Source organism: Geotrypetes seraphini, chromosome 2 (assembly GCF_902459505.1).
Source record: "Geotrypetes seraphini chromosome 2, aGeoSer1.1, whole genome shotgun sequence".
Lineage (NCBI taxonomy): Eukaryota > Metazoa > Chordata > Amphibia > Gymnophiona > Dermophiidae > Geotrypetes > Geotrypetes seraphini.
Window position 1 is genome coordinate 193685557 of NC_047085.1, and position 22818 is coordinate 193708374.

The 22818-nt window shown below is 41.6% G+C and overlaps 1 long non-coding RNA gene across 4 annotated transcripts in view; it reads left to right on the forward strand.

The window, feature by feature from the left end:
- LOC117355687 overlaps nt 1-22818 on the forward strand; it is a 701484-nt gene that overhangs the window by 383406 nt on the left and 295260 nt on the right. For all 4 annotated transcript variants that reach the window (XR_004538434.1, XR_004538433.1, XR_004538432.1 and 1 more), the window contains one exon: nt 8302-8355. This is a non-coding gene — a long non-coding RNA (uncharacterized LOC117355687). The remainder of the gene's footprint in view (nt 1-8301; nt 8356-22818) is intronic.

A 22818-nucleotide genomic window follows, 5' to 3' on the forward strand; every position in this document is an offset into this window, starting at 1 on the left:
TCAAGTTTCAAGTTTATTTTTGACTTATTGAATCGCTTAATTTAATTTGCTAAGCGATTTACAGATAAAAAATAGATACATCAGATTAATAAAAGGATACAGAGATGCCAGAGAACGGGGAAGGAGACAGAGATATCAGATCTGAGTGGAGGAAATGAGAAGAGAGAGATGCTAAAAACCACAGGGGGGGAGGGAAAGAGAGATGAAAGGAGAAAGATGCCAGACCATGAGGGAACAGAGGGAAGATGATGGATGCCAGACCAAAGAGGGGGGGGGGGGGTCGTCTAGATGAGAGATGGAAGGGGGAGACATACTGTTTCTGGAAGGGGCATAGAAGGAGAGAAGATGCCATATAGGGAGGGGCAGAGAGATGGCAGACAGTGGATGGAAGGAAGACAGTAACAAGATGAGGAAAGCAGAAACCAGAGAAGACAAAGGTAGAACAAAAATTTTCTATTTATTTATTGCTTTAGGAGACATATGTCACTGTTTCTGTGGTGTTGCATTTTATGCAGAGGCCAGCTTCTTGCTGGTTCAATTTAACCTTTGTCTATGTATTTCTATTTTAACCCCCCTTTTACAAAACTGTGGAGCGTTTTTTACCACCAGCCATGGTAGTAGCAGCTCTGATGCCCAGAATTGTATGAGCGTCAGAGCTGTTACCACCGTGGCTAAAATCCACACTACAGTTTTGTAAAAGGGGGAGGGGTTAGTTTGTGATGACATATTCCATACTAGGCGAAGGTGTTTTCTGTGTTCTGTGTGTTCGAAAGACATGGTTTTCTGTTAGGATTGACGGTGTAGGATTGATCTGTACTGGTCTGGCTTGTTTAGTTTTACAATGGGTGTATTGATGTACTGCTCACTGCAATATGTAAGATGCTGCCTTTTCCTAGGTACTCATGTGTGACGTGTGGCTTGTTACTAAAAATCATGTTTTCCGTACAGATAGGGGAGGGGGGTGCCAAAAAATGATGGGCCCCGGGTGTCACATATGCTAGGTACGCCACTGGTCCTGGGATAGGCACGTGTGATCTCTCAGAGAGAGAAAGAGATAATGGTTACTGTGGATGGGCAGACCAGATGGGCCATTTGGCCTTTATCTGCTGTCATGTTTCTATGTTCCAAGTTTCTATGATGAATTTTCAGCTGAATAGTTATGCTCCTAAGTTAGGCTGAAAATAAGGCACACACTTAGGAGCCTAACTTAGGAGAGTAAATTTTCTGAATATTGGGCCAAGAGTCCTCTGTGGTTATCATTTTCGAATTCCATCACTATTTTTGTTCCCACCACCTCCACAAGGAGGATTATTTGGGTATCCATCACCCTCTCTGTGAAAAAGTTTTTCCTGATGTTAGTCAATTCACATCCTCTGCTTCTACCACTTCCTGTCTCTGAAAAAGATGTGTTTGTATATTAATATCTTTCAAGTATTAAAATATCAGTGTCATATCTTCCCTATCATTCCTTCAGACAGATAGTGTGTTCTTCTCACTCTCCATCAGCTATACGACTGCTGCTCTTTATCATTTCTATAGCGCTGAAAGGCATATGCAGTGCTGTACATGTGCATTTAACTTGTAATAGACAGTCCCTGCACAGAAGATCTTACCATCTAATATAGACAAACAGGGCATACAGCAGTTGGGGAGTTTCTCGCAGAGAGAATGGAGGAGAGAGAGGAGTCGAAGATGACCCCAAGCTTGCGAGCAGATAAGACCGTATGAGTTTTAGCAATGCATTACTGCACCCTAGCATGCATTAATGGACTTTTTTTTTTTTTTTACTGCAAACCTATTTTGGGGATTATACCTATTTTGGACTTGTACACTGCCTTTTTTGTAGTTTTACAACCACACTCAAAGCGGTTTACATACAGGTACTTCAAGCATTTTCCCTATCTGTCCCGGTGGGCTCACGATCTATCTAATGTGCCTGGGGCAGTGGAGGATTAATTGACTTGCCCAGGGTCACAAGTAGAGAATGACATGGGGACCGTTTGCCGCGGTAAACCGTGGTCACTGCAGTAAATTTGCAGGAATGGAGACATTTGCAACTGGTTTACTGCAGGAGTGGGGACAAGACCTTTCACCACCTTGTGAAAGCGGTGAAAAGTCTTGCTCCTGTGGTAAAAAAAATTGCGCCTGTGTCAGACTCAGTATCTCCTCTCCAGCTCCTCTTGTGCCTATTTTACCTTCAGGAGCCAGCCATGCCACGATGAAGACAAAGCCAAAGCCTGAGACCAATGTGATTTGAAGAATAAAATTACCAGACAACAAAAGATAGAAAAAAATTAATTTATTTTATATTTTGTGATTAGAATATGTCATATTTGAAATATGTATCCTGCTAGAGCTGGTATTAGACATAGCTGGGGACCGCAGAGCCCAGACTGTGCTTCTTTAGCTTCCAGCTGGCTTAGGGCTCTCTGTCTGACCAGGGGACAGTTGCCCTAGTTGCTCTCCCCTAAGACTATTCCTGCCATATGTGACTGAAGTATTCTGTTAGCTTGATTTTTCTATGTAGCATTTTGTAGTAATTTGGTTTGTTCAGTTTTCACAATAGTGGAGGGGATATTTGTGAAAGAGAGGGGAGACAGGGGTTTTGTTGATCCTTGCTCTGTATTATTTGTGTTTATATGAAGATAAGAATTGCCGCTGCTGGGTCAGACCAGTGGTCCTTATGTTTTTACGGAATCTATCCCCTTTTAATTTAGAAAGTGCCCTCTCGTTCTCTTTACCTTGGAGAGGGTGAACAACCTGTCTTTATCTACTAAGTCTATTCCCTTCATTATCTTGAATGTTTCGATCATGTCCCCCCTCAGCCTCCTCTTTTCAAGGGAAAAGATGTCCAGTTTCTCTAATCTCTCACTGTACGGCAACTCCTCCAACCCCTTTACCATTTTAGTCGCTCTTCTCTGGACCCTTTCGAGTAGTACCGTGTCCTTCTTCATGTACGGTGACCAGTGCTGTACGCAGTATTCCAGGTGAGGGCATACCATGGCCCGGTACAGCGGCATGATAACCTTCTCCAATCTGTTTGTGATCCCCTTCTTAATCATTCCTAGCATTCTGTTCGCCCTTTTCGCCGCCTTTGCACAGATGGCTTCATTGACTTCTTGACCAGTACTCTCAAGTCTCTTTCCTAGTGGGTCTCTCCAAGTACCACCCCAGACACCTTGTATTCGTGTATGGGATTTTTGATACCGACATGCATTACCTTACACTTATCCACATCAAACCTCATTTGCCATGTCACTGACCATTTCTCGAGCGTGGTTATGTTGCGTTGCAGATCTTCACAATCCGCCTGCGTCTTCACTATGACAATTGTACAGAATATCGTCTCTTTTTATATTTTAATAAAATAAGTTCAGTATAAAATCATAACTATTTGAGGCTTGTGCGGATGGGATCTGCCAGTTTGCAGGGCGGGGACGAGGACCAAGCTTACGGGATGGGGACTGAGCTCTTGGGGACGGGGTGGGAACGGTGATAAATTTTTTTCCCCGTGTCATTCTCTAGTCACAAGGAGCAGTGTGGGGGTTTGAATCTACAACCTCAGGGTGCTGAGGCTGTAGCTCTAACCACTAGGCCACACTCTCCTTCTATTTTGTGCAGTCAGACCTATTTATCATCAATAGCATTAGCATGAGTTATCCTGCTAATGCACTTTAGTAAATGCAAGCTCTCTGTGGACATGAAAATACCTACTGTACTTGATTATAGCTTGCCTCGAGTTTCCACTGAATAGGAATGAACCAAATTCCCCCACCCCCAGAAATAGTTATTGAGAACACCTATAGGCTAGTTTACCTGCTTGAAAGTGCTGGAAGTGCCTTTAATAAGAAAACACTGCAACAAATATTAGTATAGCATCATACCTCTATAACCATATTCTTGTATGTTTATAAGCAGTTGTTGGGTATAAATTATTCTATAACCTTTGCAGCCACCATGCTGCTTAATGGGATTTGAGCATAACACTAGTCTTTTAACATGTTTTAGATGGAAAAGAAAGATATATTTTGTTAAAAGTAGGAGGCATTTAACAGGTTATAATGGCACTTCAACTGAGAGCAATTTGGATCTGGGCAACTATACAATTGCTAGAATTGATGGAATCAGCAGCCACTTTACACTTACAAAAACAATTTATAAATTGACAACATAAACATCAATCCTTATCTTTAATGGAAACAGTACTTAGGAGAAGCAGTTTAAAACCAAATCACATTCTCCTTTTGTTTCTCTTTCTCCGTAGGTCCTTTTTCTTTAATAGAAATAGACCCATAGCAGCATCCATTATTTTCCCAGTTTTAGGCCGTTCCGGGACAGAAAGTTCTTCTCTTTGCTCCCTCGTACAGACTCTCTCCTGGCAGCATCTAATCTACACCAAAAAGAATTGAAAAGAAGCATTAAAGACAGCATTGGAAAAAAAAAAATCAGCTTTGTGTTTCAGATCTGTAAAATCATGGGATATTTTTATTTTTTAATTGATATAAGATCTATTTATTTATTTCAATTTCTATCCCGTTCTCCCAGAAGCTCAGAACGGGTTACAAGTAGACATTCACAATCGTTTGAAAACAGACTGGTCATGACAACCTCTTCTAACCTCCAGTGGCTCCTTTTCTCTAAAAGTTTATTAATATACAATGCAAGATCGATTTCTTTCCCACCCCAAATTGTACAGCAGAAAAAAAAAAAAATCCTACTTTGGCTGGTAGAATTTTCCAAGAACGAGCAGAGATGACCAGAGTATTACATTACATTACATTGATGTATTCTGTCCTGCCAATACCTTTCAGTTCTAGACAGTTTACAAAAAGAAATTAGCCTGGGCATTCCCAGGGAGATTACAAGGTTGATAGCTATACTGTACGTCGGGATCTGGGAAGGGTTTGGTTAGATCATATGACAAATTTCTTGAGTAATATGGTTTTCAGTTCTTTCCTGAATGTTTTGTAGTTGGGCGTCATGGTCAGCAGATTTGAGAGGTGGTGGTCTATTTTTGCTGCTCTGGTGGCTAGTAGACCATCATATATTTTTTTTGCTTTGCATGCCTTTGATTGGGGGGAGTATTCAGGCTGGCATAAACTTTAATATAATAGGTAGCTCGCATTTGAAGTATGTTCCGTGCAAACTACCTATTGAAGCTTTGGCCAGCCTGAATACTCTGGTCATCTCTGCTCGTTTTTGGCTGATTTACTGTGTGCAGAGTTTGCCCTTCTTTGCTTTTCTTCTGTGGTAGAATTTTCTATCAAAAACAAAGAATAAGACAGCTGCGTTGGAGTGGGGGTCGGATGTAGGTAGGGGATGGGGGTCAGGTGTGTGTGGGAGAGGATGTGTGCTTCTGAGTGACTAGACGGGGGCTGCATGTGAAGAATGTGTTTGTTTGAGTGAGTGGGTGCATGAGCTCTGTGTGTACGATACCAAAATATGCAATAGAGTAGACACCCAGGATGGTGTAAATAACATGAAGAAAGACCTGGCGAAGCTGGAAGAATGGTCTAAAATTTGGCAACAAAGATGGATCAAAAAGAAATGTGTATTGGTACTAGATCCTTGGTATATGTCAGGATAAAACTTGTATTGAAACATCTTGAACTGTAACTATGGCAAATTGAACCTATAAACCAGGGGTAGGGAACTCCAGTCCTCGAGAGCCGTATTCCAGTCGGGTTTTCAGGATTTCCACGATGAATATGCACGAGATCTATTTGCATGCACTGCTTTCAATGCATATTCATCGGGGAAATCCTGAAAACCCGACTGGAATACGGCTCTCGAGGACCAGAGTTCCCTACCCCTGCTATAAACTATATATTATGGATATTGGTATTAGATCCCTAGTATGGATCGAGTTAGGATAAAAAAGTTGTACTGTAACTATGTTAAATTGTAACCTGTTAATTGTATATTATGTATGTTAACCTGTAACCCGTTCTGAGCTCTTTGGGGAAAACAGGATAGAAAATGAAATAATGAATTAATTTCTAGTGCCTGGGGTCCTTGCTTACAGAATCAACCCCTCTGGACCTTCTGTATGGAATGCCTTTCCGACACTTGTCAAAAGAGAACAAATTATTGTCCGTATTTAAAAAGAACCTAAAAATATTTCTTGTTAAAGATGCTTTTGAATAGTCTTAACATGCTTTCCTGTAGGCTGCTGTTTTTGCGCGCCCTCAGACTATGGGGAGAATTGCAGCTGGTTTGTTATCGTTTGATGCTACTTTATTTAGGGCTCCTTTTACTAAGATGCGCTAGTGTTTTTACCGCACACTGCATCGCCACGTGCGCTACATGCCAAGAACTAACGCCAGCTCAATGCTGACGTTAGCGTCTAGCGCGCACGGCAATGCAGCTTAAACCGCTAGCGAAGCTTATAAAAGGAGCCCTTAGTTTTGTTTTAAGTTACTTTCCTGTCAGTTATTGCATTTCTTTTCCCTCTTAATCTTTTGTGATTTTGTGAACCACTCAAAGTATAATAATTGGGCAATATATCACATATTAAATAAACATAGAAACAAGAAATGTCTCTTTCTGGTGTATGAGTTGAGCAGTAGTGGCTCGTGGCCAGTAGGGGTGATGTGTATGGAACGGTAATGGAATGGACATCGGACATGATAGTGCAGTATTTTGTAGAGTTTTCCTACAAAAAAGGGCCTGGTTTTTCGTATGATTCTGGGTAACTCTAGTTAGATACAAGCATATGTGTTAGTTAAGGCCACACCCAATAAAAGCGTACGACAAACTGGTGAATAAAAAATCTGAAAAACACACTACAGATTAATATAAGGGTGAATAAAAAATCAGAAAAACACACTACAGTTTAATATAAGGGAAAGTATAATAATATTCTTTTTTATGTACTTTGCTATTGGGCTAGATCATGGAGGAAATCAGGGTATACATGGACTCCATTTTGGGTTCTTTGTGTTTCTGTTTCTTGGACTCCATTGACTTTCTGTCAAGTCTTTGTTCAGGTTTCTTAGCATCATGGTGTTAATTGATACCAGATGTGCCTTAGGCTGGCTAGGAAGAAGTATTCCAAACTAAGATATAACATGCATTAAATATGAATTAAATATGAGTGAACCAAGTTATGAATGTATGGAATGCTTGGGCCCAAGCAAGTGTTGAATGTGTGGTATGAATGGATTTGTAGTACTTAAAATGAAATGGTTAAGTTAGAATCAGAGATCTGATTCTGATTCTATAGCAGTCTCTAGCAGGGAAAGGGGAAAGACAGCCCCATTAATGACAAGCAGGCTGACCAATTTTCAGCACTGTTTGTAGGTAACATGAAACTTAGCTGTTCAAAGCAGGCTTAGAACATTTCAGCATCTTGCCTGACACATAGTTTTAAGAATGATAAAGGAATATTGGAAATGTTATAAAATGTGAATGTATATTCAGAAATGAATGTAAACAAACAAATGTAATTTCTGAAACTTTTAAACGTAGAGGAATTTCTTTGTCTAACTTTTAAACATCTCCTATGTTAATTTTGATTGGCTGACAAACCGACGATGTCACACTAAGCCAAAGGTATATAATGGGGTGTTTCAAAATATTGAACTGAGCTCGTTATCAGAAGGCCAGCATTTTGGCAACTATAACGACCTCCCACTAATGCAACTGTTAACTGTTAATGCAAGCAATTATGCTTTATTCTTTTGAGTCTCATAATGAAAAAATATAAACAATAGCTAAATAAATACATAATTATAATTATTATATTTTAGTAAAACGTTTGCATTGGTGTCACTTTGAATTTTTGTTATTTTTCACACCTTGAGTGAAAGCTAGCAGCTTAATTTATAGCTGCAGCTTAATGAGTGCGCAAGCGTCCAATTCCCATGCTCAGAGTATATCTGGAGCAAGGGTTTTCAACTTTGTCCTCAAGTACATCCTACCTAGTCAGTCTAGTTTTCAGGATATCTACAATGAATATATTGATATGTACTGCTACCTTTATATTTAGTTATTTATTTATTTTTAAAAATTTCCATTCTGTTTTTATCCAGAACAGTTTACAAGGAATTACATACATAAAAAGTTAAGATTCCATACAAAAATAAGTAAATCTATATCATGGATATCCATTGTGAATATTCGGGGGGGGGGGGGGTTGTTTTCAGTCTTTTGCTGGTATGTGTATTGGACTAATCAGCATTTCTTCTGGAGCCAGCTAGGCCACATAAAATTGGTAGTTTGGAATGATACAATATTTTGTGAACATATACCTACATGGAGAATTACAACAGAGTTTTTGTTTCTTTGATCACACTTTAGAATTCCAAGAAGAAGATTTGATGAGTAGAGATGGAACACACCCTACAAGGAATGGTAAGTACTGTATGTTTGCCCATGGAAAGAAAGCTTTCAGTCTGATTTCTTAGTAGTGACAAAAGCTGACAGGTTAGGAAGAAGACGTAAATAGAAAGAAATCATGAGACTGTTGGGGGGTAAAGTATTTAACACATGGATATGCATGAGTAATGAATTAGGGCCTGGGTTGTTAAGAATCAGTTGTTTGGGGGGGGGAACAGATTTTTTAAAACTTTACTTGGATTGCAAAAGCATTTTAAGAAGACTTTGTAAAAAAAAAAAAAAAAACCCCAAACAAACCTATCTCAACATATAATCTAATCTAAACCTTAGATTTATATCCCGTATCATAAGAGCATAAGAATTGCCACTGCTGGGTCAGACCAGTGATCCATCGTGCCCAGCAGTCCACTCACGTGGCGGCCCCCAAGTCAAAGACTAGTGCTCTAAATGAGTCCAGCCTCATCTGCGTACATTCCAGTTTAGCAGGAACTTGTCCAACTTTGTCTTGAATCCCTGGAGGGTGTTTTCCCCTATAACAGACTCCGGAAGAGCGTTCCAGTTTCTAACACTCTCTGGATGAAGAAGAACTTCCTTACGTTTGTATGGAATCTATCCCCTTTCAACTTTAGAGAGTGCCCTCTCGTTCTCCCTACCTTGGAGAGGGTAAACAATCTGTCTTTATCTGCTAAGTCTATTCCCTTCAGTATTTTGAATATTTCGATCATTCTCCTCTTTTCAAGGAGACTCTCAATTCACGGCAACTCCTCCAGCCCCTTAAGTAGGAGCTCGATTCGGTTTATATAAGACTTCAATAAACAGGGAAATAAATTTAACTAATGTGAATACTAAACAAAAGACAATTAACACTCCTTAGTACCATTTCCCCAAAACTGTTGAAATAGCATTCTTTTCATCAATTTATGAAAAAAACTGGAGAGAGAAAAGAGTTCTAATATAACTAGGAATTTCATTCCAAATCGTTGTAAACCTATACGAAAAAGAGCGAGAAATATTACCATGCTTCTGCCCTCCAAAGTCCTTCCTACCCTCTTCTAACCCCTTCCTCTGTAGTACTACTACTACTACTACTACTAACTTTATTTTTTCTATACCGCCACAATCTTGCGACTTCCAGGCGGTTTACAGTGAAGAGAGCTGGACAATCAGTGAATCACAAAATACAAATAGGGAAGATGTCACCGAACAGTCAGTGATTACAGAGTACAATTAGTGAGAATACACAATATCAACATGTTGTTAATAGTTTTAAAAGGGGTATCTGACTAGGAGATAAATCTATCAAACAGAGCTGTCTCCTATGGGAGGAGCCTTAGGTATCTGGGCCAGAGTCTTAGGCCCCTCCCTGGTGCTTCCCAGGATGCACTGGGAAGGTGAAGTCCCACCATTTTGAAGAGGCTGGCCTGCCAGCAAGAGGGAGTGGACATTAGAGAATGACATGGTGACAAAATTCATCACCGTTCCCATCCCCGCGGATAACCGCGGGAAATAATCCCATGGCATTTTCTAGTGTCTATTTCAACCTCGGTCCTTCTACACCAGCATTCTTCAAAGCAAAGCTTGCGGGTCAGTGGTTGTGGCCATTCATACTCTGATTCTTCCCTCTCTCCTTAAAGAATGACATGAAGATGGTTTCCCGCGGTTATCTGTGGGAACGGGAATGGTAATGAATTTTGTCACCGTGTCATTCTCTAGTGGACATCCCTCATACTGGCTTTCTATAATAAGGTACAAGAGGGAGGGGTTGGGTGTATGTGCTTAAGCTGGAGGTTCTGACCTGGCTCCCATCAGCCCACAAGGGCTTTCTCTTGGAGACTTGGTGGGGTGGTGGGAGGGGTCAGAAGGTGGGGCCTTGTTGGGGAGTAGTATGGGGGATGATCTAGGTTTTGGTCAGTCAAGGGTGCGGGAGGTGGGTCGGGTGGCCAAGGCAGGAGGGAGTGGACATCCTTCCTGCTGGCGACCTTTGCGGATGGGGGGGGGGGTTGGGTGGCCATATCTTCGTGAGAGGGTTGGTAGCACAGTGGGGTTTGCATGCCCACGATCTTCGCGGTAGAGTTTGTGAGCATGGGGATACAGGATTTTGAGGTAGGAGGGAGTAGGCATCCCTTCTGCCTCTCTTTTATTTCAGGGGCCATCATTGGAGGGGCTGGCACAACTTTTTTTTAATGGGGACAGGTATTGTGTGTTTGTAATATACGCACAAAGTCAAAGTAAAAACCAGGAGAGAAACCTCCACACACACAATCGGAACAAACAGACAACAATGGAGGTTCGAAGACAAAAGTGTGCAATTTTATTCAACAAATCATAGCCTTGTGCGGTGGCTCGACATGCACGTGTTTCAGCCAGTACGGCCTGCTTCAGGAGCCTTTTTAACTCACGATCACAATTTCTCGTATAATTAAGAAACTGATGATCCAAAGTAACACAGGAAATCAAACGTGGATTACAGAAACTCACTGAACACGCCAGATACGAAAAGCTTTTCGTATCTAGCGTGTGCAGTGAGAGAAATGCTGGACACACAAGGAGAAAGCAGATGAAGAAGACAGAGATAGGGACATAAGAGGATAGATGCTGGATAGGACAGATAAGGGACACAGAGAGAATATGGATAGCTGATGTGAAGAGAGAAGATACGCCAAATGAGCAGGAGACCCTGGCAAGAGAATTGGGGAGGGGGGGAAAGGAGAACGAAATACTGGGACCAAAGCAAATCTAATCTAATGTTCTAGTTGTGCATCGCTCATACCTATACATGCTCAAGACGACTGTAAAGAGAAATAATGGGAAATAATAACAAATGGAGAAATAAACTGGTCAGACAACAAAGATAGAAAAATATTTTATTCTGATTTATTTATTAATTGGAACATGTCAGCTTTGGCAAATGTGAATCTTTGGTATCTTGTTTTTCAATTTCTATTTCTCTAGTATTGCTATACATGCAGAGTTTGACTTTCTGAAGTTTCCAGTTCTGTTTTTTTGTTGTTTTTTTTTGCCTTCATATCTCTATTCTGATCTGTGGTTCTTTGTTTCATATGTGTGACTAAAGTGCAGAATACTGCTAGTTCGTAGTTGCTGTGAGGTATTTTGTGAGTGTTCAGATTCTGTGTAAGGATCTGAGCAGTCTGACTAGTTCTGTTTTTCTAAGTATGTCGGTATCTTATTTATTTATTCAATTATTTAGCCCGTCCTCCCAAAGGAGCCCAGAACAGGTTACAAAGTACATCCACAATATAATCGAGACAGGACAGAGATGACATAATTTACAATATAGACACGACAATAAAACATATGTAGCATCTGGTGAGATTAGGTGGCATAGGTGCGTTGACTCTGAATGGCATTTCTGGGAGTTCTGCCTTTTTCTAGGTAGGAAATTTCTATTTACATAGGCATCATATGCCCCTATGTGTCCTTATATAATAGGCTTCTAAAATCAGCCCTAGTAATGCATAGAATCATCACACATAGGGTTACCAGATGTCCGGAATTCCACGGACATGTCCTCTTTTGCCCAGGTTTTGAAAAGCTTCCAACAAATTGCTGTCGGGCAAGAGGGCAGGCAACAGGGGGGCAGGGCTGGGGGCGGGGCTAGGGGCCTGGTTTTCCGTTTGGAAAATCTGGTAACCCTAATCACACACAAACATAGTCCTGCTCTGAAGCACTGTTCTCTCAACTGAGCCGGAGTCCTCCAACTGCTTTACTATAAGTTGGGGGGTGATGCTTCAATACTGTGCTTCATAGCATCCCACAAATCAATCCATCGACTTGTGAGTTGTGCTCATCTACCTGCAGGTGGAGATAGAGAGAACACCAGAGCTCTACTATATAGCCCCCTGTGCAGAAGCCTCGCTTCTAGTATTCTCTCTATCTAGCAGGTGGATGGACACAACCTGTGCAGCTCTAGATAATTTGTGGGCTTAGTTGGCGAATAGCTGCAGGCCTCCCTGGCCCAGGGTGCAAATCTGGTGGTGTCAGGTCCCTCCCCTTCAGTCCTGGAGATTTCTCCCTTGCTTCTGCCTCTAAAAAAATAAGAAATAAAAAAAAGGAGGAAATTTGAAGGAGCACTTTGAGGTACAAAGGCTTACTAGCACCAGTGGAGACTGTCCTATAGTGCTTGCCTGGGGAACTTGAGACTTTCTCTGCCGACAGCCCACTGAAAGAGGTCTGTGAATATTGCCTTTCTGCCTCTCCCACAGTGATTGCTGCTCCCACAGAGTTCGCCAAACGATGATTCCAATGCGGGGGAGGAGGGGAACATTGGGCAGCTGTAGCACTTGAAACTGTGCTTCTTCATCTGCGCAGGATGTTGGGGCAGGCATGTCTATTAAGCCTTTGGTGCACTCAGCAACTCTTCTTTCTGAGCGTGTGTCTGTAGCTGCCATCTTTGATGCAAGGATGCACATCTTTCCTGCCAATGTGGCAGCACAGCCCTCTCCCGTGGTGAGTTCAGCAACTGAGTACAGCGGTTATGGGAGTGATTCATAAAGGGAAGGGGGAGTGTATTATCTGGGAAGCTGAGGACCAATGTTTCCTCCATCTACTTCTCCCCAGAGTTTGTTTTGCTCATGCATCAAGCTTTTTTAAATTAAAACAGCCTGGTTGTTCTCAGTCAACCAGTTCTTCTTCTGGGGACTCTCTGTCCCTTCCAGAGAAACGACCTTGGGTAGAGGTGCAAAAGTGACCAGGATGAGGCTTTTGTGACCTCAGACCATGATTCGGAGGTTCCTCTGTCTGGGGGTTCTGGTAGCTTGCAAGAGGACTTCCTAGATGATGGGGAGTTTCCATCAGAGGATGGAGATGACCCTACAGTGGGCCATTTGTTTAGGTGACTACACATACCCTTTTGTCAGGCACAAAGCAGCCCCCTAAGTCTTTTCATATTTATATAGCCATGAAGCTGCTAATTTCAGCTTAGTGGGACACCCCTGACGTGGGCCTGCGGGTAGTGTGGGCCATATCGAAGCTGTATCCACTCCCAGCAGATTAACTCGAGCAGCTTAGGCTGCCAAAGATGGATTCCTTGATCTCAGCAAAGACCACATTATCTCACTCTCAAGGATGTGCATGATAGATATATGAAGTTGTCTCTCAAGGTGGCATTTGAGGTGATGGTGTTGTGTTGGCACACATTGCAGGAGAGATAAATGTTCAAGCAGATTTCCTCAGCTGGCACTTACTGGACCCAGGAGAGTAGATGTTCTCAAGGGAGGCCTTTCAGCAGATTACTGATCGCTGGGGGAGGCTGGCCATAGACTTAGTGGCAACAGTGCGCAACAGAAAGGTTCCTGTGATTCTTCAGCAGAAGGAAGGAGTTCAGAGCAGGGGTTCTGGATGTGCTGATCCTGCCCTGGCTGACAGAAGTTCCTTCTGTACATTTTTGCACCTTGGTGGGCAGAATTCTCAAATGTATCACCAATCATGCAGGGAGAATGGTGCTGGTGGTGTCAGAATGGCCTCGACTTCCATGGTATGTGGACTTGATCAGGTTAATAGTAGCTGACCCATTGCTGCTGGGGAGGGGGCAGTGAGGTATTTTGTCTCAAGTGCCAGTTCTCATGGAGAATCCTTCCCCCTGTGGTCTTATGGCCAATTTCTTGAAAGGGTGCATTTGAGGAAAAGAGTTTTTTCAGATGAGGTTATCGCTCTGCTCCTTCAGGCCAAGAATAAGTCCAGTTCGACAGCTTACGCTAGGATGTGGAGAACATTTGAGTCCTGGTGTGCTGATGGAGCAATTATGCCTTCAGGGGCATCCTTGATGCACATTCTCTCATTTATTTAATAAGGCTTGGTCAGAGGTTTGGCCTGCAGTTCTTTGAAGGTTCAGGTAGCTGCATTAGTGTGTTTTGGGGGACACATTCAGGGTACTTATTTGGCGGTTCATCCTGATAAGAGTGAAATGTCTCAGGTCTCCTCGGCAAGTGGTTCATCTGCCATAGAGACTTAATCTTGTTCTCTGTGTGATGCAACACACACCTTTTGAGCCCTTGGATCATAAATGCCATAATTTTGAAGGATCTTATGTTCAAAACTGTGTTTCTAGTGGCTGTTACCTCATCCAGGAGGATATCAGAGTTGCAGGTGCTCTCCAGTCGGGATCCTTTTCTCCAATTTACGGAGATGAGGGTTTCGCTCAGGACAGTGCCTTCCTTCCTGCCCAAGGTGGGTTTGACCTTTCATCTTAATAAGCCAATTTCCCTGCCATCTTTTCGCAGAGAGGATTACCCGGAGAATTTCTGGGCTCTGCAGTGTTTTGATGTGTGTCATATTTTGGTCAGATATTTGGAGGTCACCAATAAGTTTTGACACTCCAATCATTTGTTCGTGTTCACGGGACACAAGAAGGGCGAACAACTGTCTAAGCCAACAATTGTGAAATGGCTCAGGGAAGCTATTTCATCCACTTATATGCTGGTGGAGCACTCTCCGTCCTTAGCAGTTAGGGCGCAGGTGACATTCTGAACAGAATCTGAAGTGGTGTCATTTGAGAAGATTTGTTGGTTGCTGCACGCCTTGAAAAGCCAGGGGAGATTCATCCTTCAGGGCCTAGGTCTTCGTAGCCAGAGTTTCCAGGACCCTCCCAACTTCAATACTGCTTGGCTACATTCCACAAGTATCTGGATTGATCTATGGGATGCTATGGAAGGAGTAATTAAGTCTTACATGATAATTTTCTTTTGATTAATCCCAACAGGTCAATTCAGAGTCCTGCTCTGATGTGATTTCCAAAGGGGTTTTGTGGATTCAGTGACCTGTGGGCAGAGTTTAGCTCTCACAGATTGGTTTTGTATAGCAAAAAGAAGCAGACCTTGTTTAAAAAAAGAAGAGTTTTTGGGTAGGGTGGCATATCTCAGATTCTTTGGGTCCAGTCTGGTAAGTCTGGTTGCTTCTGGATTCCATCCTGAGGGAGCTGCATATATTTGCCCTCCTTCTTTTTCAGTGGCAGAAGTTTTTTCCTGTCTGCGAAATCAGATGCACTGCTCTGACTGGAAGTAAGGCTACTGCACAAAGGGCTATATATAGTAGCAGAGCTCTGGCGTTCTATCTCTACCTGCTGGTAGATGGGCACAACCCATAAATCTCTGGATTGACCTGTTGGGACTAATGGAAAGAAAATTATCAGGTAAGACCTAATTTCTCTTTTTTTTTTGCTAGGACAGGAGTCTTGCAGAACCTGAGTGTTCCTCGTTATTTATGACGAAAGACTAAAATGGTTAGGGCTCTTCAGCTTGGAAAAGAGACGGCTGAGGGGAGATATGATTGAAGTCTACAAAATCCTGAGTGGAGTAGAATGGGTACAAGTGGATCGATTTTTCACTCCGTCAGAAATGACAAAGACCAGGGGACACTTGATGACGTTACAGGGAAATACTTTTAAAACCAATAGGAGGAAATTATTTTTTCACTCAGAGAATAGTTAAGACCTGGAACGCATTGCCAGAGGTTGTGGCAAGAGCGGATAGCGTAGCTTGTTTTAGGAAAGGGTTGGAAAAGTTCCTGGAGGAAAAGTCCATAGTCTGTTATTGAGAAAGACACGGGGGAAGCCACTGCTTGCCCTGGATCGGTAGCATGGAATGTTGCTACACCTTGGGTTTTGGCCAGGTACTAGTGATCTAGATTGGCCACCGTGAGAACGGGCTACTGGGCTTGATGGACCATTGGTCCGACCCAGTAAGGCTATTCTTATGATAATGAAATAGCATCCCCCACTGGGAGGACTATGGATGGAGGACTCCCACTTGACTTAGAGGGAACAGTACAATGTGTGAGTATTGTACATGTGTTCCATGTGTGGACATGCATATTTTATAAAATATGGGCATATGATGCATATATGCCACAAAGAATGTGCCATCCATGGTGCAAATGTAATTAAACACAATATTATTGGGTTGTGTACTTACATGAGTGTATTTGCTCAATTTTATAAGAGCCCCAGTGTTCTTCACATAGAATATTCTTTATAAAATAACCTGCCCCATCCACCCATCCCCCAATGGGCAGGCACAAAAGGGTGGACTGCATGAGCCTTGTGCCCATCTTCTGCTAACATCTGAGGGGTCCATATTCAGCAGGTGGCAGTCAGTGTTTTACTAACTGCCACTGGCTTTATTCTCAGATATTCGGTGCCAGACCATGTCCGGGCTCCAAAAAAAGCAAACGGGCAAACGTTCTGCAAAATTTGTAAGATCCAGAACAGTATAAAGATGCGGAGCATACCAAAGTGATGAGAAATTTAAAATTTATTTATGATCAGATGAATAAAACATAACACTCTACCAGCCCAACATGGCCATGTTTCACCCCCTCAAAGGCTGTATCAGGGGCTTGAATAGAAACTGTAGACTAAATACATAAAAACACGTAAATAGGCAACTTCTCTAACAATAGTTATGGTGAACTTCTGGGGTCCTACTTATGTGGTAATAGGCACTAACCAAGCATTTAAAAAAACCCAAATAAACAGTTTATTAAATGATAAAGGCCAAACCAACATAGCAGGTAAGATAGCATTTTCAGTCAACTATATACAGAAACAACAACAACAAACCACCCATACGGGTGGAAGGCACTAACCAAGCATTTACATCAGCAATTGTCCTGTTAAGTGCCACGGAATATGGCCAGTTAGTCTCAGACAAGTGATTTAACTGGTCAGGAGCCATTTCTGGCTATTTGAATCACTTTGAATATCAACCCCTGTGTTTCTAGGATGGCTTACGTAGAGTTCTCTTTGGTTCTAGGATGTTGATGTGCAAGGTAGCACTGCATCACATCATGGTTTGCTCATGGGGGTAGTACATGTTCTGTAACATTGATACTTGTTCATGAGTATCCCTATGGGTTTTTCACTTGTAGCTCCACAGGAAGCTGTGCATCATTCTGTTGCTAATTTTATTCAGACTTTTTCCACACACACCAGGATGTAAATTTTATCAGGATAAGGTAAATGGCACACACACACATACACATTCATTTTGTCAGGATAAGGTAAATGAGTCCAGGCCTTGTAAAATCATTTTTACTGCTTGCCTATGAAACTTCCTTCCTGGATATCTGTGAAACTTCCTTCAGTGTGATAAGGAAACAGAGGGTAGGACCAAATGGTTTAGTTTTCCCACTGAACAGTGGTGACTAGTGGAGTGCCCAGGGATCTCTACTGGGGTTAGGGTTCAATTTATTATTTGGAAAAAGGTGCAATGATTGAGGTGTTTGACTTTGTAAATGACACAAAATTATTCAAAGTACCGTATTTGCCGGCGTATAGGATGCAATAGCCTAAAAGACGCACCCCCTTTTTTATACACATTTTTAAGAAAAAAATAATACTGACGTGCGTTTACAGTGCCTCCCTCCCCTGTCAGAGTCTGCACCCAGCCCCCTTCCTGCCAGGCACTGCTCACAGCCCCCTTCCCTCCCAGGCTTTCCACCCTGTCCTCCCTCCCTGCCTTGTCTGTCCTACCTCCTCTGCTGCTGGAATCCCTGATGGTCCAGAGGTACAGCGGGCAGGAGCGAGCTTTCCGCGCTCCTGCCCCGCTGCTAACCTAGTTGGTCGGTAGCTATCGTGGCTGCCACTGAGAGGTACTGAGCAAGGGTGTGCTTTGTCACTGCTGCTTTGCACTGAGTGGCAGTGCCAAAGTGCCCCCTGCTTGGTACCGCTCAGCGTCTGAAGAAGCCAGAACTCGAGGCAACCACGGCAGTGACCGACCGGGTTAGCAGTGGGGCAGGAGCGGGGAGATGCTCGCTTCTGCCCGCTGCACCTCTGGACCACCAAAGATTCCAATGGCAGAGGAGATAAGACGGACTGGGGCCGCCCGGCGGAGGCATGCATTAAGTACGGTATATTAATATAAATCACAAGTTGACTGAAATTTCAGCTCATTATTTTGATTATAGGAACATAAGACACACCCCATATTTTAAGTGTATTTTGAGGGGGGATAAGTGTGTCCTATACACCAGCAAATATGGTATTTAAACCATGAGTGGATTGAGGGGACTTTTAGGAGAATCTTACGAGACTGAGGAAGCATGCAGTCTAAACAGAGACTAAATACAATATGATAAAAAGTAAGTCTAACCACAGAAGTGGTTCTCAAATAGCCCAAGAAATTGGAAAGTTTACAGCTGCATTTTACTGGACATACTATACGGCTGGTTTTCAGAAAGAATGTTTCTGGGATTTAGAGTAGGATTACCATATGACTCCAGAAAAAGGAGGCCAGAATGAGACATTCGGATTTTACTTCCATTACTTTCAATTGCTCCTTACTTCCATTGATTTTTATGTTTAAATGTTTTTATTCATTTTCAAACAACAGGAATAGCAAATAAAGCAAACTGTAAAATCCTCAACAATAAAAACTAAGATGTAATCTTGTCCTCCTCCTCCCAGCCCTGAAACACAAATATCACACATGCATCGTTTCACAAATAACGTAGTAAAGTATATTAAAAATTCAGTAGTCTACTGCGAGCATGTGGTGTCATAGTCTGCCAAAAAGGCTCCCAAATAGAACAAAAAGGTTGACCCTGACGGGAATCAATGTCCACAAATCCACGACGCTCCAAGGAGGCTTCCACGATCATAAGGGATCTCCAATGTGCAAAAGATGGAGATTCCAGTGTCATCCAAGCAGACAAGATTGCTTTCTTACCAAAAAGAACTGAGCGGGCCACAAATGCTGTCATCCCCTTGTGCTTAGGGAATGTAATGGTATGAAATCCAAAGAGAGCTTGTGGAGTAGGTGTCCAACGATGATGCCAGATAGACGTGATGAACTGGCCCAAGGTCAACCAAAACAAAAAGACCCTAGGGCAGGACCAAAACTGATGTCCCAAAGAAGCATATGGCTGACTACATTTGAGCCACCAGTGAGACTGAGTGATTGCCATGGCATAAGCTCCTGTTGGTGATATATATAGACGAAATAGAAACTTATGTTGGAGTTCCCAATAGGTAACATTAGAAGTCAGTTTAAGAGCCCTCTTCAGTAATCGTTGTAATTGTTGCGCAAACAATTGACCCTGGAAGTCCTCAGACCAAAGTCTTGACTTTCATTGCTTTTAATGGAAGTAAAATCTGGATGTCTCAATCCATCCTTCTTTTAATGGAGCCATATAGTAACCCAAATTTAGAGAGGCCAGTAAAAAATACTTGCAGAGATGTTAAATAAAATAAACAACAACCCCCCCCCCCCCCCAAAAAAAAAAAAACAAACCCAAATCAAAAATACAAAACTTCTTGCCCCAAGTCTATGCTTGAGAACATCATGGCTAGAAGTGTGTAAAAGTGTATGTGATGTGAACACACGTAGTTTTATCTGCACAAAGGGTTGGGCAATTTTCAAATAGCCCTTTTAGTTGCAAAATCATGGTAAAAGGGCTGTTTGAAAATAGGTGTTGCTGGGTCCTATATTAGCAGTTTCCCACTTAACGAGGAATTTGGTGGTATTGTGGACAATAGATTGAAATCCTCAGTCAGTATGCAGCCAAGGTCAAAAGAGCAAATGGAGTATTACTAAAATTATTCAGAAAGAAATAGAGGATAAACATGCATGAATTATAATGCCTTTGTGTAAGTCTGTGGTGTGATAGCTGCTTGAGTATGATGGACCATGTCAAAGATAGAGCAGAACTAGAAAAGGTAAAGTGAAGGGCAGCAAAGTCTGTGAAAGGTTTCCTGAAATCACTTTTTCCAGATTCTCTGACAAGATCTTGCAAATTCTGTGGCACACTTTTATAAATTCTGGATCTTTTTTGGATATCAAGTTCTACCTTTTTTAAACTTTATTTTTTTTTAAAATTATTGTCTGGCATTTCTAACCTGTTCTGTTACTTTATTTGGCTGTTTGTTGAGGGAAAGGGATATTACTGCTTGATACTTGGAAGAGAGGAAGGGACAAGAGAGTAGGAGAAGGGCTCCGGTCTGGGAAGAAAATGAAGGATTCAACAGGGGAAGAGTGGAAGTGTAAATGAGATCTAGTGGCATATTGGAGGGAGAATAGGAGAATCAGAGAAGAAAGGAGGCAATAGGTCAGAGGGAATAGGAAGAGAAGAAAGGTACAACAGGTAAAATATGCTACTAGAGCCTTGGTCATTTCAGTAGCAGCGGTGAAATTGTGGAATGATTTGGTTGGCCAGCTGAGACTGATTAATGAGGATCAGAGATTTAAAAGGCTTTTAAAAACTCTTTTTGTAGAGGCCTTTGGTTTGTGAGAGTGAGAAGCAGTGGCTAAAGGGACAAAGAGGATAAAACATCATAGATCAGTATATTGTTTTAGTTTTTATATTTTGGATTTTATTGTCTTTTGTATGTATTTTGGAACCCGCTTAGGTTTAGGCGGGCTATATAACCCTTTTTATTTATTTATTTTTATATCCCGTCCTTCCTAGAGAGCTCAGAATGGGTTACACTTTAACAATCATAGTGTTACAGTATAACATTACATAGGGTTCCTCTTTAAACACTGCATGAGGTTACAGTTTAACCTTGCATGGGGTTGCAACTTTACAATCAAGTAGATGATACAGACAAGGTGTGCAGTTTATTTTTTATTTTAAATCTTTATTCATTTTCAAACTTACAGTAAGTGTGTCAACACGTTAAAACAGATTATCAATAAGTATATCACTTAATAAACATCAATAGTACAAATGATATTCTCTTATCTCCCACCCTTCCCACCACTTCCCATTATATAATCAAATACCTCGTACAATATGTACTAATAAAATTACCCCCCTCATATTTGAATCTATAAATTTAAAGGAAATAAATTTTCATCTAATCAGTACAATATTTTGTTAATGGCTCCCATACATCTTGAAATTTCCTATAGCATCCTCGCTGTATTGCAATAAATCTTTCCATTTTGTAAATATGACATAAGGAATTCCACCAGAAATTATAATTTAATCTACTCCAGTTTTTCCAATTGTACTTGATTTGTTGAATGGCAACCCCAATCATTATAAGTAATAATTTGTTATTATTTGAAGAAACTTGATTTTTTGCTATCATTGCCATACCAAACAGCACAGTATCATAAGACAATGCCACTGGACTATCTAATAGACAATTAATTTGGTCCCAAATTGATTTCCAAAAAGTCATAACAAATGAACAATGGAATAATAAATGATCTAAAGTCCCTGCTTCAAGATGACAGTGCCAACATTTATTAGACTTAGAGCTATCCAATTTTTGTAACCGAACAGGGGTCCATAATGCTCTATGCAACAAACAACAAAAAAAAAATGTTTGTGTCATAGATGCTGACACTGTACATCTCATTCTCCAAGGCCAAATTTGTGGCCATTAAGACGCAGAAATTTGATGCTTGATCTCAATGCTCCAAATGTCTCTCAGACCAGTGTTTGGTTTCCAGTTAACAATTTATACCACTGGGCAGCCTGGTGTCCCAGGAAGTCCACCTGAAAGCTAAGGTTTAAGGTGTGCAGTTTAAAAAATCTGTCTAATAATACAATCTAAACACATATGTTCTATGGAGATTAATCTAGCATAGCATAGACGTGACAGATAATACGTCAGTGTATGGGCATCATTGTTATATGGATGACCAACATCTACAACTATCAAATAATTTAGTTATGGTCTATAGATGAATCTTCAGAGGCAAATACAGAGAAAGAGGTTAGAGATAGTTTGAGTTTGAGTAGATAGGACTAGGCAAAGGTAGGTTTTTATAGCTTTCCTAAAATTTAGACATTCCTCAAGGGATCTGAAGTGTGGAGGTAGATTATTCCAAAGGTTTGGAAATGGGAGTAAGATCGTTTTTGAGCTGTTTGGAGTTGGAGGGCATGTCCTGGGTGTATGTGTAGGTGTATTTTACCTTGGGAGTGTAGCAGTCTCTTAGGAGTGTAGAGTAGAAGTTTGTTTGAAAAGTAGCTGGGTACAATGTGGAAGGATTTGTATGCTAGCACTAGTCCTTTGAAGATGCAGCATTTGGATATGGATAACCAGTGGACCAGAGGTTAGTGCTGGGGAGACAGGGTCATGGGTTTGTAAGATTTCAGTAGCCTGATTTCTGCTTTTTGAACTCGCTGGAGTCATTGGACGTTTTTTTGCTGTTAGTCCATTGGATAATGCGTTGCAGTAATCCAAGCAAGTGAGGACGAAGGTTTACAGTAGTTGGGTGAAATCTTGTTCAGTGAAGTAGTTTCTTATCTTCTGGAGCTGGTGGAGATAGTATAATGAAAAGGAGACCACATGTCTTAAGCAGTCGGAGTAGTTGGTTTAAGGAGGGGCAAGTATAAGTACATTTTTCTTTCCTGATCCATAGTAGTTCTGTTTTGGAGGCGTTCTGTTGAAGTTTGTTCAAGGCCAATTTTTTTATTTTGGATAAGCAGTTGTGTAGAGTTATAATTTCAGTGTTGTGATTTGTTCCTAGTGGTAGGTATAGTGAAATGTAGTTGGCGAAAGAGTGGATT